The sequence below is a fragment of the Lactuca saligna genome, chromosome 8 (genome assembly GCF_052625555.1).
Source record: "Lactuca saligna cultivar CGN05327 chromosome 8, ASM5262555v1, whole genome shotgun sequence".
In the NCBI taxonomy this organism is placed as follows: domain Eukaryota; kingdom Viridiplantae; phylum Streptophyta; class Magnoliopsida; order Asterales; family Asteraceae; genus Lactuca; species Lactuca saligna.
The window spans coordinates 136,993,182-137,000,166 of record NC_136424.1 but is presented as its reverse complement, the minus strand read 5'-3'; the positions used below and the strand labels follow the sequence as shown (position 1 = coordinate 137,000,166).

The following is a 6,985-nucleotide window of genomic DNA, read 5'->3' as shown; positions in this document are numbered from 1 at the left end:
GTACGTTGGGCGTACTTGTGCGTCATACGTGACCGCTTCCTCGACTACCTCGGACCTTCGGATGGGACGGGCATAGCCTCGCATAGGGGCGACGTGGACGATAGGAGGCCTAGGCCTCGAGTACGTTAGGCGTACGAGTGTACGATGGGCGTAACTCGAATCGCCCTGATGACTCACCCTTCGGATAATACCGAAATTAAATATAAAAATTATATTTTTATTATTTACTAAACTTCAAAAATTCATATCTTCTTCATACGAACTTCGTTTTCGACGTTCTTTATATGCACGCGTAGGTGAGACTATGCTCTACAACTTTTGTTTAGATTCCGTCGGCAAATTTTGAAATTATTTTTATTATTTATTTTTAAAAGGTCGCGGTATGAAAATTTTGTCAGAAATTCATAACTTCGTTATCTGACGTCTATTTTTGCCAGACTTTTTACCGTTGACAAGCCATTGTCGAGACCTTCGATTCTCATTTAGGTCATTCCGGCCAAAAGTCACTCGATCTCCGTTTCGAGTTTTTAGTTGTCCACTGCTAAGCCGAACTTAGAAAATTCATAACTTACTTATACGAAGTTAGATTTGGGTGTTCTTTTTACGTACGATCACGGTTTTATGACATCTAGCATAGTAGGTAATTAATTAGAGACTTTTGGACATTTTATTTTCAAAGTTAATTTCATTATAACAAAAATAGCTACAATACTTTTACTTTTTAGGTCGTTACGTAGAGTTGAAATATCGGGTTGTCACAAAGTTGTTGTAACATACATATAAATAAAATGTGTTAAAGGAACTTCATCTTATTAATATACAGAACCATATGAACCTTCACTATTATCTACTCATCAATTGCCCTTCTTTGTCGCCAGATGAAGATGTGCATCCAATGGGATATGCTTGACAAAGATGAAGACGCGTTTCCAATGGGATATGCTTGAAAAAAGCTACGCTGGTATTTAGTAAATCGTCTTTTCATAATTCTGTTTATTTTTTTGGTTTCCAATTCCACCCTTGGTGATTTACGTGAGTATTTTTTTTCTACATTTGATAGATTAATACGGCCGATTAGGCCGACCTTTCTAAACAATCGTCTTGGTATGATGCTGGAACAATCTTTGGAGTGAAAACATTTTCTTACAGTACTCAGATTATGCTAAGTTAGGTGGAACAATCTTTGGAGAGAAAACATTTCCGACCCATTATTGACATTAAGAAGACACTTTATGCGTTTTTATATGTTCTATTTGGTATAAGAGAGAGAAGGAAGTCAGATTTTCAGATTTTACAGATTCACTTTTAAATAATACCAGTTCCTATGTGTGTATGTGATGTTTTTTAGTGGGTGCAGTTGTGTCTACCGATGTTGTAAGAAGAACATCTTTAATTTCAACCCCAGCAACTGTTTGTGAAAAGTCCACACACAAACTTTCATTTAAATGGAAAGACGGTACTCCAACGCCATATCTCTATGTATCTTCCAAGTTTATCATCTAATATCAACGATCTGGGACTGAAAATCTAACCATGATTTATGTTTGTATGTCACATACACACTCCATGGATAGATATAAAACTCAATCTCCTCACTTTTACTCTACCTCCTACAGATATGGGATGGCCCAATTAAAAAGTAAATTTTCTAAAATATTTTGGGTTCACTATGGTTCTTCAATGGGTTTATTTTATGTCATTATTTTTATAAGATTTCATTTGTATAATTTAGTGATTTCCTGATTTACAGTTAAACAATAATTAAATATTTTTAAGCTCAGGTATTGATGTAAACGAACATGATATTCGATTTGTGGAAGGCAATTAGGAGAGCTTGGTAACCCTCATTTTTATTCTGCATTTTTTGGATTGAAACATATACTTTCACTTTCGTCCCACTCATCAATCTGGACTTTTTTTTTTTTTTTTTTTTTTTTTTTTTTTTTTTTTTATGTTTTAGATTTTGGAATGAACAATCGATGCACTATATAAATGATGTAAAGTTTGAAGATGCTCGATTTGAAGGTTTTGTAGTAAACGAAGCAACCCTCATGTGATGTCGCGTATTTTTCTAAGTGAAGAGGTAAAAGTATAAATCTTCAAAATAATTTTTTTATTAAAAAAAATAAAAAAAATAAAAAAAAAAAATGAAAGTAAGTTGCTATTTCAAGGCTATTTGTGAACATGTGATGCTTTCTAGAGCAACTGCTAACGTTCAAAAGTTACATAACTCTGTTAGAGAGATTACATCATATGGGCAAAAACGGGAGGTATTTAAAAAGAAAAATGTTTTAATATATTTAAAAAAATTAACAAATTTTACTAATTAAATAATAGAATGAATAAAGGTAAATCAACATTTAAACCTTTTTTATGGAGTTAGTGTTGAATGAATAAATAGTTGTTTTATAAATGTTTGTGAATCGAAATTGTAACTGAGTTTAAGATTAACAATTAGTTAATTATTTAAATGGAAAATATCTTATATAACAAAGTTATATAAATTCACGGATATTTACATAATGAAATCAGTAATCAACTTCTATCAAATGTTTCTACAATGAGTTATTATCATAATTAATAATAATTGTTTTATAATTTTGTTTTTAAGTTCAGTGATAAAGATTGACAAAAATAGTCCTGCCTTATTTTTTGACGCTTTGTCCTTGTAATTTTATAGCGATGTGTTTGGCTTTCTTCATATTTTTTTGTAAGTTTTAGTTGGTGAATGGATGCTTTTGGATATGTGAAACTTTGTGGTTTATGTTGTTGATTAATGGTATGTTTTTTCCATGAGAATTGTGCATATGCTATTGGAATGTGGTTGCTTTTTTTCCATAATGAAAAAGAAAAGTACATTGCTATTATCTAACTTTTTAATGTTTGTCATGCATAACCGATAAACAAAAGATTATAACTATGGTCTTAACTAAACCCCGCGGAGCGGGGTTTCACACGTAGTTGTTATTATTATTATTATTATTATTATTATTATTATTATTAAATCCCGCTGATCATTGTGATTTGCCCATCATGTTAACCATGAAACCGTTTGATAAAACATTGATAACTTTTGCGCTTGTTTATTGTTGCCTTAAAAATCACGTTGGCTAAGAACTTTGTTCATAAAACTATGATAATTAAGGGGTGTTTGGTTTAGCAAAAGTCCTTTTTGAAAAAGTTGCAAAAAATCAGGTTTTCCTGATTTTTCCAAAAAGATTATTTTCCTTCTATCAAAAATACAAAAATAGATTTTAAAATTAGTTTGTCAAACATCTTTTGGTTTCTATCTTTTTCTAAAAGATCTTTTGGCTTCTCAAAACCTAAACCAAACACCCCCTTAATACAATTAATACCACTTAGGGTAACATTTGAGATTCCTATAAATTAAATATAAAATAACACGATGATTATTCTATACTTTTAATTAGATTATTGAAATTCAAATATCATAAGATAATTCTTGAACTTTCTATAAAAAAAAATATTATTTGTTGTATTTTTGATTGATATGACAATACTTTGGCTGTGGTGGGTTTAGAGATGGAAATGAGGCTAGGGAGTACAAGGACTTCAATTCTTATCCCTATCTTTACCTCCAAATCTTCATTTCAATCTCCCTCATCGTCATCATCTCTACAGAAAAATGGATCATTATTTCTTCCTCAAACGAAGACCAGAGATCTCTAGTAGGGAATTGAAGGTATATTTTTTATTCTGATATAAAAAACTTTTATGTGAACAAAAATTCTGGATTTTAATTTTAACAATATGTTTAAAGATTTTACAAAACATAAAAACATTTATAGATTTATAAAAAGTAAAAAGTTTTCCTATCCAAATTTAAGTATATACATTGAAAATCAAATAACTTTATACGATTGAATATATTGTACCACGAGCATAACATTAAATAAGAAGCTTCAACAAATGTAGAATGATGCTTTTATTATGTATACTACAAATAAACGTATATAACTGATCTAAGATTAAATATTTGATTTTTTTTTGAGAGCCCAAATTTGGTCAAATCAATAGGAACCCAACTTTTAACATTAACAAAATAACATAAAAAGTAATAAAAAATAAAAATCAAATAAAATAGCACAGTCATATTTGCGGTAAAAATAGATAAACCATATATATATATATATATATATATATATATATATATATATATATATATATATATATATATATATATATATATATATATATAAAAGGTTAGGTTATTATACTGTTAGATTATTGTCTGAATGATAAATATTGCATGGATGTAAGGTTAATTGTGGGCTAATCAAGTTTGATAAATTAAAAAAGTGATTATTATGTTTAAAGAAATTAAAAAACAAAAAGAAAATGCTTCTCATTTAATGAAACTGAGGGTATTAAGTATTTTATCTAAATAACTAATTAGGAAACACAAGTTTAATTAATAAAAATTTCGAATTTTAAGGGATATTTTATTCTCATAATTTTGAATTCTGATTTTTTTAATGAATTTAATTTTAATTCTAACATAATTATGTTTGATTGATATTCTATGAGAATATCAGAATTCATATTCTGGTAGAATACATATTTTGATTGAATGAATATTTTGAAGACAAACAACAGTTTTGAACCATTAGTTGAAAAATAAAATGATCATTATATATATTCTTACACATCTAAATGTAAATATAGATTTATACATATTCTTATAGAATAATAGTCTTGTATATTTTAATACAATTATACATATATTCTAACAGAATGTCATAAAAAATGAATAAATATCTTATAAAGCATAGAATTCGAACAATCAGCCATCGACATTGGATACTGACTCCAATCCGTCGACTTCAAAATCTCAATTACAAACCTTCATTCTTTAGCCCCAAAATATTCTAGTGGACTCCAAAATTTATTCTCCTTAAACCCATCTATCAACCTTCGATCCCAAATCAACAATCGAGTGTCGTTTCCACCAAAAATTTCGATTAATTTATAGCCTTCGCTTTTGACTATAACCAATCGACATCCAATTATTAACCATTCGACCATCCCTGTAGATATGAATTCAATCGAATATAGTTTGACTTAAAAAGTAAAATCAAAATCGACTTTAAATTCATCCATTTCCAATAATCTCCAAAATCAATTCAACCATCAAATATCGACCACTGACAGACCCCAAACACAATCGACTATCTATACCGAATGAACCCAGCAATCTGCTTTAATCATCTCAACTGTAAAACCATTGTTCTTCACTTTTCTACCATCTCTTCACAGTCGACACCAAATCACCAAATTAACATCCATTTGCTTTTCATTCATGAATCATCATCAAAATCAAATTCGTCATGTTGATTCATGAAATTGATTTCCAATAGCAATTTCGAATCCATTCATCATTATCAACCTATCGATTCTTGAATCCAAATGAATTAAGCCAAATAGCGAACTCCAATTTCAAGGAAGGACCTTCCGACCATCAATTTCAAGTTACAACCGTATGCCCTTCGAAATCATAGAACGGTATTAACCAAAATCAATATCAGGTTAAGATCATCAAATTCAACTTCCCAAATCAAAGCGTCATCTTGTTGTCAAAACGATCGAACACATTAAGGATCATAGATACCCAAACCATCTCACTCGATATCAATTTCATTTCTAATCAAACCACCATCGATTATCAAGATATACAATGATTTGATGGTAAGTAAAATGTGTGTACCATACGAACCAACATTAAGCAAGAAACTTAAATCAATATTCAATTTCGACTGAAAATTAAGAAATCGATCATGATTTTCAGTCGATCGAACCATGGTTAAAAAATGAAAGTGATATGACTCACAAATAAAGAGTCGACAGTCAAAAATATTATGAAGGAATAATGAATCAGATATGAACCAAATAAGATATCGAGACATGGGATTAAAGCTTGGACATGAACAGTAAGCAGATTAAATGATTGGGCTCAATCAGATTAAATGAACAGTAACCAAATGAATGAATTGGATCAAGGAATTGTAATGGATTAAATCTTTTGGATTGGGCTTTGATCTATACAATAATAATTGGATCATAACAAATGGGTTTTTCAAAAAAATTGATCCAATGAGCCAAAATGATAAAATTAAGAATGTAAGCATGAATCAAATAAATTTAGAGAGGTCATCAAAAGACTCACCATAAACGTTCCAATTATGTTGAATGTAGCCAAACCGAGAACCATTTCTTAAAAAAAATCGCTTTGATCTTTAAAGAACTGCTCTGATACCAATTGATGTGAATTATGAGCATTGGTTTAGCATGCGGAATTAAAGAACACACAAAAAACACAGTGATTAGGGTGTTTAAGAGATGCGTTCGATTATGAAAGGTGTTTACAAAAAAGGATCTAGATCTAAATCTACATAATTAACACACACTAACACTCTCAATGTTATATCTCTCAAGCACACCTCTACAAGTGGTATGAACCCACCTTATATAGAGGTGTTTACATGTCTCTCCCTTTCTCTCTTTCTCTCATGTCACAAGGCTACTCTACTACATTCAAGTGGGTCTACAAAAGTTAAACCACTTATAAAGTCATACATGAATAACTTTGTTCACAACAAGAGTTTCCCAAAAATCATAAGTCCAAAACGCGAGAATGTGTATGGTCATGCCTTCACCTTGCCACGGTTCACTTAAGTACTTTAAACCATAAATTAGAATTGTAAGCACGAAGCTTAATGAGCTCCCCCAAAGTACCAACACCCAAACAGATAACATATACAACATCTATACAAAGCCTTTAGCATGTCTGGACCACCTCACTAGGCCGTCAGCCTGTCTGGACCGCTCACAGAACCATAAACATGTCTAGACCGCCTGACAGGGACTTCAGCCTGTCTGGATTGTTCTTCGGGCCTTCGGCCTGACTAGTCCGCCTCATAGACTTTCAGTCTATCTGGGTTGCCTTGTGTTTGTTGGCCTTCAGCGT

The 6,985-nt window shown here is 30.8% G+C and overlaps 1 long non-coding RNA gene across 2 annotated transcripts; it reads left to right on the top strand.

Moving 5' to 3' along the window:
• The first annotated feature begins 827 nt into the window (after positions 1 to 827).
• On the top strand, positions 828 to 3,622 carry LOC145008318 (uncharacterized). 2 transcript variants are annotated; one of them, XR_013663360.1, is made up of 4 exons: positions 828 to 961; positions 1,061 to 1,837; positions 1,961 to 2,083; positions 3,542 to 3,622. It is a non-coding gene; the product is annotated as an uncharacterized LOC145008318 (long non-coding RNA). The 2 variants fall into 2 exon arrangements; XR_013663359.1 differs by lacking the exon at positions 3,542 to 3,622 and having other exon boundaries at positions 1,961 to 2,799.
• The last annotated feature ends 3,363 nt before the right edge of the window (positions 3,623 to 6,985 follow it).